We start from the raw sequence: 12,687 nt of genomic DNA, 5'->3' as shown, positions 1-12,687 counted from the left end.
GGAAATGTAATTGAGGAAAATACATAATAAAAAAATATTTAAAAAAAAAGAGCTGGCCTGAACTGATGTGACTCAATATGTCAAAGCTTTTAAGACAAAATTAATAAAAAAATACACCTTCAGATGGACATTAATTTTAATTATTTAATATATTTTAATTAGAATTCAATTACATTATCCTCCCTTCTCTTTGTTTCTTCAAAACCTTCCCCATGTCTTCCTACTATCTAGGTCTTCCAATACCATTGTGTCTCCCTCTCAAATTGATAGTCTTTATTTCTATGTAATTGTCACAAAGATGACATAGCTAGATTGATAGATTGATCAGTAGATTGAAAGATGATAAATAGTTGATATGTAGATGATAGATAGATAGATAGATAGATAGATAGATAGATAGATAGATAGATAGATGATAAATAGATAATAGATCTGCTAGTCTATTTTTGCTATATGTATATATGATATATGTGAATATGGTTTAGGACTTTACTTCATTATATTGCATAACCAATTAAGGGCCTCATCTATAGCTAAAGCTAAGCATTTTCAGCAGGAATCAACTTCCTATACTTTTTATCTAATGAAGTTTTATCTAATGAAAATCTCCATGAAGTTTCCACATTAGCATGTCTACTGGCATTCAGTCTTTTATAGGTAGCCATTTCTAGGAGACAAGAGTTTCACATTAGTCTTACTGACCGACCCTATGGCTTTTCCTGTCTTCCTGACTCCTCTTCTGTGATGTTCTCTGAACTTTTAGATTCAGAGGTTGTTAGTGTATGCACTGCGGCTAGGCTTCTCATGTTCTTTATCTCGGCATTGTATCCAGTTTCATAATGTAACAATTTTCATTTGCTGTGAAGAGGAGCTTCTTTGCTGAGAACAGATAGTTACACTTATCTGTGATATCCATGACCTCACTAGTCCTAGGTATTTGGCTAGATTTTTTTTGACCAGACATGCTTTCCCTCCTGTTGAGTGCTCCTCTTGTCTAATTAGACAGCTTTTAGTTACTACTAAAATATAAGTGCTACTGTTGTTCCTTTAGGGATGTTCTGCCTGGTGGGTCAGTGTTATGCTTCTTAGGCATAATCATTGGACAGGATTATTGATTTCTCTCATCCCTTGGCAGCTTGCATGTACTTTCTGCTACTATGTGATTTAGATTACAGGAAGGAATCTTTTTGGCTATGCATCTTGATTCATCTGAGTCTTATGCCACATATATATATATATATATATATATATATATATATATGTATGTATGTATGGTATCTTTGGAAAACAAGTATTTTAACAACCATTGAGTACAAAGGCAAGTGTACAGAAAGCAGTGTTAGAAAAAAATTTACTCCAGAGCTCAGGCCTCCAGTGTTTTGGAGATGGACTAAGGAAGAAGAGAGAGATCTTCAGTTTGGATGCTGTTAGTAAAGGGTGCTGTTTGTAATTAGATATCTTGGATTTAGAAAGAATTATCAAGCATAGCTTTAAGAGAATTAATATTTAATATTCTTTCTTTGTGTTTAAATACAACATTGTTGCTTTACTTAATTATATTATGGTCTCAGCTTGTCCTTGTATGTGGCTGGTATTCTATGAAATTTATCACCTAGAAAACTATAAAATTTAAAGAGGTCCAGCCTGAATAAGCACTAAGCCATTTCTTGGAAGGGCAAAGCTGATTTCTGTTTACTTTTTCTGGTTTTATTATAAGTTGCATTTGCTCTAGCTTGAAATATACATATATTTTGCTACAGAATCAATAAACTGTTCATAGAATCATCCTTCAAAAGCTGTCAATAGATATACATCGTCTTGACTTTTTAACATCCAGAAAAATGAATTTTAATGTACATTTGTCCACAGGCTTTCAAGATAAAAGTGCTGAGCCTGTGGAATTTCCCAAATGAATGTACAAATTAGCTAGAAGGGCCATTGTATTGCAGACTCATCAGCATCAAGGATCCTGACTTTTCAAAAACATGCTTTATTGCAGAAGTAGATTGCTATACAATTACTAACAATTAAACTTGTTTGTAATTATTAACAAGATGCCCAGTACTTGAAGATCTAATATTGACAAAGTGTGAAAGCAGTCAACATTCATGATCACTGTTTCCTATGGTTTTCTGTACCTCATGAACTCTGTCTGCTATCTCTGTATCTTATAACCCAACCTTCTTATGGTCATTTCATTGTTACCTTCCATTTTCTACAATCTAAATCTGAACAGAAGTGGAAACAGAATAAAGGCTATCAAGAGAAAAGGCATAGGTCACAAGAATGAACTGTAGTTTCTACTCTTCAAGAGGGGAGTTGTTTTCTTTTCTGTTCACTAGACTTGTTCTTGAAAACAAATGGACAGATGAAACCTCTTCTTGTTCATAACCAAGTCACCAAACTGAGAGTATGGTAGAAGGTAGCAATATCATACAGAACATTAAATGTTCATATTATTTAAAATATTAAACAACTGCTATAAATTGATTACTAGCTATAATGATTTACATAAGTGTGGTCACGCACATACACACACATTCAGATGCTTAAAATACAAACACGTTTACATTCAAGATGATTATAGAATGAAAAGTGAGCAGAACTGTTCAAATAATTTCAAATAAATTTGTAATATATTATACAATACATTGATATAAATATATACACATAGCCAGAAAACATAAAGATAGACCAAGAAAGTAAGTACTATACTCTTGACTAAAATGCATCATTATCTAATGAAAGCATATAAATAACGAATAGATAAATTATTTCAGTATAACTATTAATGAGTGAACCCCAAATAAAAAAATCAATCAAAATACCATTTTGCTCCACTAAAATGGCTATAATAAAAGAGCCAAAAATGGAAACTATCCAGTGCTGCCCAGAATTTCAAGAAATTTAAACCCGTCCATATGCTTGGTAGTAAGGTCAAATGGAACAGTCTTTGTAAAACATAGCTCAGTCATTTCACAAGGACTTAATCATACTATAAAAAATACAAGTGTCATGGTCAACTCAAAAAACTGAAATGTGAACTGTAGACAATATATGTAAGTTTTTATGATAGAACTATTTGTTAAAAAAAAAAAAAACACTATTGACAAAAGCCACTGAATGGACATAACCTGAACTGAAGAGTAACTGTATAAAATATTCTATACCCATGCAACAAAATATTATTCATTCATAAGGAGCAATAAGTTGTACCAATATATTTTCTAATATGGATGCTTCTGGAATATATTATGCTAAGCAAAGTAAGCCAGATACTAAAGACAATTCAAAATCTAAATCAATTAATAAAAAAAAACAATACTAGTTAATATGTAAAGACAATATGCAGATTGGTGATGGAAAAGGGAAGTGAGAGAAAGAGAAAGAGAATAACTGCTAAGTGTGAGTAGTTACACTTTTGGTAAAATGTTTGAAATGAGACACTGGTGAATGAATGTATAACATCATGAACATGGTCAGGGAAAATGATTAGAATAGGAAGACTAACACTATGCAGATAGAGTTCAGTAAAAATACTTGCACTAAAGAGAACTAAAATAGCTATTTTTAAAATAAGAAAACTTTTTGACTGTGAGCAATATTATTTAAGGTTTTTTTTGTTGTTGTTATTTCTCTTAAAGGTATTTAAGTTCATCAAATATATCAAAACAAAGCTGGAGCGACAGATCATTTGAGAACCTGGGAAAAACTGAGTGTAGGAGTATACTTGTATTCCTAGCACTGGGGAAATGGAAACATGCAGATTTCTTAGGCTTAGTGGTCAAGGGAAACAAAAATATTCTGGGATTCAGAGCCTAATTAGGAAGCCCCAGTTCTAAGAATGTAAAATAAATGACTCCTAAGGACTAATGACCAACATTGACCTGTTGTCGTCTCTCTCTCTCTCTCTCTCTCTCTCTCTCTCTCTCTCTCTCTCTCCCTCCCCCCCCCACACCCACACACACACACACACACACACACACACACACACAGGAACCTACTCATGCCCACACTACACAATGTATCAAAGCACTATTTGGATCAGCCACTTGTCTGTCCTCTAAGTCAAGACTAAATATTATAAGATATGCAAATGGAAAAATTTAGACATGCTGTCTTTAAAAACAAAATGACATAAGGTAGCATATGGTAATATCTCCTGATCTGTTGATACAGTCAGCCACTTTATTTCATTATGTGATAAATCTTTTAATTGTCTTTCCCTAACTATGATTAGTAGAAATAGGATTGAGGCTAAGCAGTGGTAGCACATACCTTTAATCCTAGCACTTCGGAGACAGAGGCAGGAGGATCTTTGTGAGTTCCAAAGCCAGCTTGGTCTACAGAGTGAGTTCCAAAACAACCCAGAACAACCAGAGCAACATGGTGAAAATCTTTCTCAAAAACAGAAAATAAATAAACAGAAAAGATAGTATTGAGAATGCCAACTCCATGTTAGTTTCTATCACTAGTCTATTTAGCTCTTCCCTAGTCTATTTCCAGCACCCAGCATAAATCCACTGTCCTACAGGCTTTTTCTCTTGCTGTTCTTTGAGCACCATTTTCTCTTGTCCACACTCTATAGTCTAGTTTAGTAAATGGTAATAGCTTCTCTTTGAAATACCTTTACATTGATTCCCACACTTGTTCATAGAACTCACTGAAAGTTAACCCTTTATGTAGTCACTCCCCATGTCCTATGTTTTTATTTCCCAATGTTTTCATGTTTCTTGACACTTGAGAAGAATGCATGGATCATGCCATGGTAATGTTTCAGATGCTGCACTTTACTACACAAGCAATTCATACACATAGTAAAGGCAACTGCTAGCTCAGTGAGTGTAATTTATAGCTGAATAATATCTGGATTACAGTGCTTAAGCTATGTGAGAGCTTCTTACATATTAGAGCCCCCCCATTCCCCCACAAATAAATATCGCAAACCAATAATTAAACTCGTTTAAGTCCCAGACTAATATTTATCAGTTTTTTAGTTCTTCCATTATATGAATTATCATTATTGTGGACTCTAAGGACAGGATCTTCTAAAGGCAGACAGGAGATGACCTTACAAACAATGGATTGACCAGGAACAAAGGAGGGAGATCTCAGTTACTATGGCCTCCTCACTACTGAACAAGAGACATGAGCAGAGAATAAGTGATACAAACACGGGCATAGCTTTGTATTGTGTGGAGAGGAGCAAGGACAAACTAAAGTGACCTTTGCCTATGACATTGTTCCTAATAGAACACTGAACTAGTGAAATAAAGTAAAACAACAACAAGTGTCACAAAAATTACAGATAATTTGCATGTAAATGCAGCTTCTGAAAATATTCTTGATAAAGGTAGGAAAAGTGATAGATTCTGGGACAAAGGTCAGGGATTTCTCCTTTACCTTCAGCCCACATTCATGCACTAAATATTCTACTTACCTTAGATTCAAGAACTAGGGAGAGGAAACCAATGATGAAGGTTCTGCCTATGCAAGCCCCCATCTCACTCCCCTTCCTCCTGTTTCTATGAGGGTGTTCCCCTAACCACCCACTCACTCCTGCCTCAGGGCACTATCATTCCCCTGCACTGGAGCATGGAACCTCTATAGGAGAAAGGGTCGTCCCTCCCACTGATGGCAGATAAGGCAGTCCTCTGCTGCATATGCTGCTGGAGCCATGGGTCCCTTCATGTGTACTCTTTGCTTGGTATTTAGTCTCTGGGTGTTCTAGGGGATCTGGTTGTTTGATATTGTAATTCCTGTGGGGTTGCAACCCCCTTCAGCTCCTTCAGTCCTTCCACTAACTTCTCCATGGGTCCCCATGCTCAGTCTGATGTTTTACTTTGAGCATCTGCATCTGTATTAGTCAAGCTCTGACAGAGCCTTTCAGGGAACAGCTATACCAGGCTCCTGTCAGCAAGCACTTCTTGGCACCAGCAACAGTGTCTGGGTTTGGTGCCTGCAGATGAGATGGATCTCTAGCCCAGGATACAAATCCCTGACAAATCATGAAGCTCAAGATGTAGGAAGACCAAAGTGATGATGCTTCAGTCCTACTTAGAAGGGAGAACAAAATAATGATGGGAGGTAGAGGGAAGGAAAGATCTGGGAGAGACCTGGAAGGGAGAGAGGATGGGGGAGGAAAGAAAGTGGTCAGGATCAAGTGTAGGACACCAGGGAACAGTACAGAGGGTCAGGAAATTGAAAGGAGGTATGTAGCAGGGGAGATGGAAAACTGGGGGTAGCCACTAGAAAGTCCCAGATGCCAGGAAAGCAAGAGGTTCTCAGAACCCAACAAGGATGACATTAGCCAAAATACCCAACAAATGGGAGATAGAACCTGTAGAGACCATATCTATTGGTTAGGCATGGCCTCCAGTTGAGGGATGTGACTACTCACCCATCTCAAAAATACTAACACAGAATTGTTCCTGTCTAAAAGAAATGCAGAGACAAAGAGTGGAACAGAGACTGAAGGAAAGGCCATCCAGAGTTGGCTTTATTTCTAAAGCTTCCTACTAATTTATTTCTATATTATGTACCATATAATTAATATATATATACTGTTATTTTCTCTTTCCTGTATTATTCTCTTCAATCTGAGTTTGATTTCTTGAGGACAAGCTTTATTAATGTCTATTAATAACTTAAATAGTACCTTTTTCAAAAAAAATAGAGATTTATTTGTACATGTCAGGATGAGGATCACTTATGTACAATTGAAATGAAACAAACACAAATTTGCACTATTAGATTAACTTACTCCAGCAGTCCTCTGGTATGTATGTGTTGGCGGCCTCATATCAGCTGGTGTATGCTGCCTGGTTGGTGGTCCAGTGTCTGAGAGATCTCGGGGGGTCCAGGTTAATTGAGACTGCTGGTCCTCCTACAGGGTCGCCTTCGTCCTCAGCTTCTTCCAGCTTTTCCTTAATTCAACTACAGAGGTCAGCAGCTTCTGTCCATTGGTTGGGTTCAAATATCTGCATCTGACTCTTTCAGCTGCTTGTTAAGTCTTTTGGAGGGCAGACATGATAGGTCTCCTTTTGTTAGCACTCCATACCCTCAGTAACAGTGTCAGGCATTGGGGCCTCCCCTTGAGCTGGATCCCACATTGGGCCTGTCACTGGACCTCCTTTTCCTCAGGCTCTTCTCCAGTTCCATCCCTGCATTTCTTTCAAACAGAAACAATTATGTGTCAGAGTTTTGACTGTGGGATGGTGTGATGGTTTGTATATCCTTGGACCAGGGAGTGGCACCATCTGAAGGTGTGGCCTTGTTGGAATAGGTGTGACCTGGTTGGAATGGGTGTGTCACTGTGGGTGTGGGTATAAGATCCTCACCCTAGTTGCCTGGAAGTCAGTCTTCACTAGCAGCCTTTGGATGAAGACATAGAACTCTCAGCTCCTCCTACACCCTGCCTGCCTGGATACTACCATGCTCCCACCTTGATGATAATGGACTGAACCTCTGAACCTGTAAACCAGCCCCAATTAAATGTTGTTTATTTTTTATAAGACTTGCCTTGGTCATGGTGTCTGTTCACAGCAGTAAAACCCTGACTAATACAGAAGTTGGTACTGGGAGTGGGGTATTGCTATGATAGGCCTGACCATGCTTTTATTTGAAAGAATGTGGATTTGGGGACTTTGGATTTGGAAAGCAGTGGGATGCCTTTGAATGGGGCTTAATTGGTCATCCTAGTAGGAATATGGAAGACTTTGTTGCTGGGAGTGATTTGAACTGAATTGACCTGGTCCAAGAGATTTCAAAGGAGAAGAATTTTAGTATGTGGCATGAAGACTGTTTTTATGGTATTTTGGTGAAGGATGTGGCTACTTTTTGCCCTTGTCTGAAAAGTCTGCCTGAGGCTAAGATGAAGAGACTCAAATTAATTGCATTGCCAAAAGAAGTTTCAAAAAAGCCCAGCAGATACTTTGTTCTCTGGTTAAGTCTTATGAAGAGAAGTTTGAACAAGCATAGCAAGCTTAGAAAGGAAAAAATATAAAATTATGGTTCGAGTATTAAGGGGGTACTAGGAAGTAAAATGGAGCAAAATCTTGTGTTCTAGGAGATAAAAGATTAAGGGAGTGGGACCTTGGGGTAATATTCTACCCAACTTAATTAAATCCAGGCATGGTGGTACACACCTTTAATCCTATGAGACAAGCATGCTGATTTCGGCTTTCAAGGTCAATCTACAGAGCAAGAACCAAGATAGCCAAGCTTAGGCAGTGAAGGATTTAGAAAACATAAAGCCAGTGTTAATGTAATAGTACAAGGGGATCATGTTCTAGATCCTGTAAGCAGCAGAACTTGGCAACTTCAGTCATGTGGCTCCAGCTCTAGAGTTAAGAATGGACGGAACTACTGGGAAAATTGATGGTGGTTAGCAGTGATTAAGAAGAGACCAGCATCACTGAGGTGAAATCTTCTGGAACTTGTTTTCTGGGAGCACAAAGAAGCTGTGTTCCAGAGATACCCAAGGTTGTACCTCATGATGCGGCTGGACTTGGTAATGTGTAAGAGTCACTCAGGTGGTACTGCTTGTGAAGGAATGAAGGGGTCATGGAGAGAAGTTGAGGTTTAACACTGTGAGAGGCCAGGGAAGGCCATTGGAGAAGGTAGTTCTCAATGAAGAGAATGAAGCCTCAGCTGTAGTTGATGGCCCAAGACTGAAGGGGTCATGCAAAGGATTTGAGGCTTGGCACCCTGAAGAGAGCCTATGAGATGCTATTGGTGAAGCCTAGTTGGAGTGGAACACCCCAGTGTATTGGAGATGTCAGTACCATGGGATGATCACCAAGAACAGCAGCTGTAGTGGAGTGGATCAACCTGAGCTTAGAATGCTACAGAGGGCAGAGCTGGAAAAGTGATGCCAGCCCTTAGAAAGAGTCCAAAAGATCAAGTGGAATCCCAGACACTGAAACAAGAAGCTGTAACGTTGAAATTGCCTTGGAGACTCAAAGATGTTAAAGATGCCAGAGCCCTGGGATACATGCTGAGGAAAGCTGCTAATAGGGAGTGGAACCAGCCCAGGAGAAAGCAGTTTGTTGCAGTCAACAAAGATGAGTGGAGATCTGAAGACTGCTTTGACATCAGCCATGGAGATGCAAAGTCTGGAGTTTGCCCAGCTGGTTTCCTGCCTTGCTTTGGGGATTACAGTTAATTAAGTTGAATGAATCTCAGAAGAGACCTTGAACTTTGGACTTTTAATATTGTTGCNACTGCTATAGACTATGAGGACTTTGAAAGTTGGACTAAATGCATTTTGCATTATGCTATGTTTAAGTATGGCCCCCATAGACTCATGTTTTTGAACATGTCTATGGGGACCAGGGAGTGGAATGTGATGGTTTGTATATATCCTTGGACCAGGGAGTGGCACCATCTGGAGGTGTGGCCTTGTTGGAATAGGTGTTACCTGGTTGGAATGGGTGTGTCACTATGGGTGTGGGTATAAGATCCTCACCCTAGTTGCCTGGAAGTCAGTCTTCCACTAACAGCCTTCAGATGAAGACATAGAACTCTCAGTTCTGCCTGTGCCACGCCTGCCTGGATACTGCCATGCTCCCACCTTGATGATAATAGACTGAACCTCTGAACCTGTAAGCCAGCCCCAATTAAATATTGTTTAGTTTTTATAAGACTTGCCTTGGTCATGGTGTTTGTTCACAGTAGTAAAACCCTGACTAATACAGATGGTAACAACATCTCTCACTTGATGCCTTGTCTTTCTCCTCTACAAGTTCCCTCTCCCCAGTGTAGGGCATTTCATGTAAGGTCCCTCCCTTTGAGTCCTGAGAGTATCTCACGTCCCAGGTCTCTGGTACATTCTGGAGGGTCACCCCAGTTCCTACTTTCAAAAGTTGCTTGTTTCCATTCTTTCTGTTGGCCCAGCTTGGGACATATCCCATGGACAGGCACTGTACCTTGACACTATTACTGATGGTATATTGTGCTTGCAGGCAACAGCCTAGCATAGCTGTTCCCTGAGAGGCTATATCACCATCTGACTGAGACAGATGCACATACTCACAGCCAACTATTGGACTGAAGTTAGGGATTCCCATGGAAGAGTTAGCAGAAGGATCGAAGAGGATGGGAACCCCAGAGGAAGACCAACAGTGTCAACTAACCTGGACCCTTGGAGCTCCCAGAGACTAAGCCATCAACCAAATGGTATGCATGGGCTCCTGGCACATAGGTATCATAGGGGTACCTTTTCTGGCCCCAGTGGGAAAAGACATGACTAATTCTATAGAGACTTGATGTCCCAAAGAATGGGGATCTGGTGGGGTGTGGATCATCCTTTCAGAGGTGAAGAAGAGGGGGAATGGGGGAAGAATTATAGGAGGGGGAACTAAGATGGAGAGGCAACATTTGAAATGTAAATAAAAATGATTAAATAATTTAAGAAGAATCTAAATAAAGTAAAATAAAATAAAATAAAAAACAAACTTTAGTTTAATCCCTGGGACCTTCCATGTGGAAAAAGAATGGGAGAAGAGAACCAACTCCTGCAATTTGTCCTCTAGTCTCCATAGCTACATGCATATTGGATACATACCATATACTTAAATAAAATAAACATATCTAAAGATTTATATATATATATGTTCATAATATATCTATTCTCATATATTCTATAGAAAAGTTTATCGCACAAATTAGCAAAAATACTGTAAAAAAAGTTTAAATTCTTTACATACTATTTTGACTACTTTGATATGGTTAACTGTGTGCTTTTTAATATTTTATTTAATATTTAATTAATAGAAAATGAATAATTGTGTTTCATGACAATTTTAATTTTCTTTCTAACTTTGTATTTATGTTATCTTTGTGTGCTTTATAAACACTAATTTTGTCCAAGGATTTGTGAGATAGAGAGGTGAGGGCATAAAACCCACTGCCTTTCTCTAATTACCAGCATTTGTCTTCTGACTCCATTCCCAGCACCTAGAACTCCCTGGTTGCTGCCCAACAGAGCCACACCTGAAGTAGTCACTGCATGAGACTCACATCTGCAGAAAGGCCTGAATTACTTCCTAAATCAACCAGAAGGCCCTTTGCTAAGCAAAGTATTATTTTCAAGTAGGTTTATTGCTCCCACTGTTCACTTGCTTCCAATAGCTCAAAATTACTCCTGTGTGTCCTATCTTATCGATTGATGAGACCTAGGATATGCACAATATGACTCTAACACATTTTTTCTCTTAAACCAACTCCTTAAAAAAGATGGTTAAAAAATATATAGTAATGGAGAATTAATTCCACCAAACTGGTGTTTGGATGCAGAGATGGGAAACCTCTCTAGATTCTTGCTGTGAATGTGGGATCCACTTAGTATACTATCCTATAGTCCAACAGTGTGTTTGTTTATTGAGTAAGATAGTTTATTGCCTAATAAAACAACCTTGAAATTTTTCTGTGCTTTTAAAAACTTGTGAATTTAGCTCACAAACCGTAAAATGGAGTACATTGATATAGGTTTGTGACATGGATGGTAAAAACCTAGATTATTGGCCAGTCGGAAGAAAAGATGCCTGGCTTGAAAAATACTTTTATTCCTGCATTCTCTATATGTTGGGTTTAATAAATGTATACAGCCGGTATACTATAAATGGAAAGTTAATGCCACCCATTTTCTAGTATGGTAAAAAACACAATGGAATGGAAATGGGTGAAGATTTTAAATGTAGATGGAAAGACCTGATGATGCTGAAAAATAATCTGAGAAACAAAGTGGAAGTGGAAGGAAATTAAGTTACTGTCCATTCATTCTTGAGCTTTGTTTTTATTTGACCTGCTTAGGCAGACGAATTCCATTTTACTCACTGTAATGTATTTGTCTTTTTGCTTTTTCCTGATGAGGTTGTGAGCAATGTCTTATCTGTGCATTCTTAAAGCCAACCACACAACCACATACAGATATTTTTAGTAATAATTAATAAGTGATTTTTTTTTTACATACTGAGGATATGGCTCACCTGATAAGGTGTTTGCAGCACCTGAGTTCAGATCTCCAGGACTCATGTAAAATAATAACACAAAGATATTGAGATATGAAGACACTTTGAATTCATCAACCATACAACCCAGGTGATTGGTGAGTGCCACCTTTAATGACAGACTCTGTCTCAAAAAAAAAAAAAAAAAAAAAAAAGAGATGGCAAGGGATTGATGAAGACACCTAAACTGACCTCAGGTTTCCACATGTTCACAAACACATGCAGACAGCCATGAGTGTACATACTCAAAGTATATATGTTGGGAACAAAATAAAGGGAGCCCAGGGGGGTCCAGGGGAAGTGGGGGAAGGGAAAAGAGACCCACACCCCACCAGAGTTTCCATATTCTCTGGTCAGTCAGGCGTGAGAGGGCTGCTATTTACCCTATCCACTCATCCCTGGGTGGGCATTCCTCTATCCCACTCTTCAAGGAGTGGCCAAGGGGCAGCCTGGGGACACCCCCCTCCAAGAGGTACCTTGCTAAAGCCCCAGGGTTGCAGGAGAGAGGGAATAGGGGAAGAAGTTCCCAACACTGATCAGAGTGTGCAGTGGGCCTTGATGGAGCAGAGACTCTCTATGGTTTAAGAGCTTTATTGTAGAAATGCAGGGGGAAGGAGAGAAGGGAGGGGTTAGGGAGAGAGAGAGAGAGAGAGAGAGAGAGAGAGAGAGAGAGAGA

Source organism: Mus caroli, chromosome 6 (genome assembly GCF_900094665.2).
Source record: "Mus caroli chromosome 6, CAROLI_EIJ_v1.1, whole genome shotgun sequence".
Taxonomy (NCBI): Eukaryota; Metazoa; Chordata; class Mammalia; order Rodentia; family Muridae; genus Mus; species Mus caroli.
Note: the sequence above shows the minus strand (reverse complement) of the source record.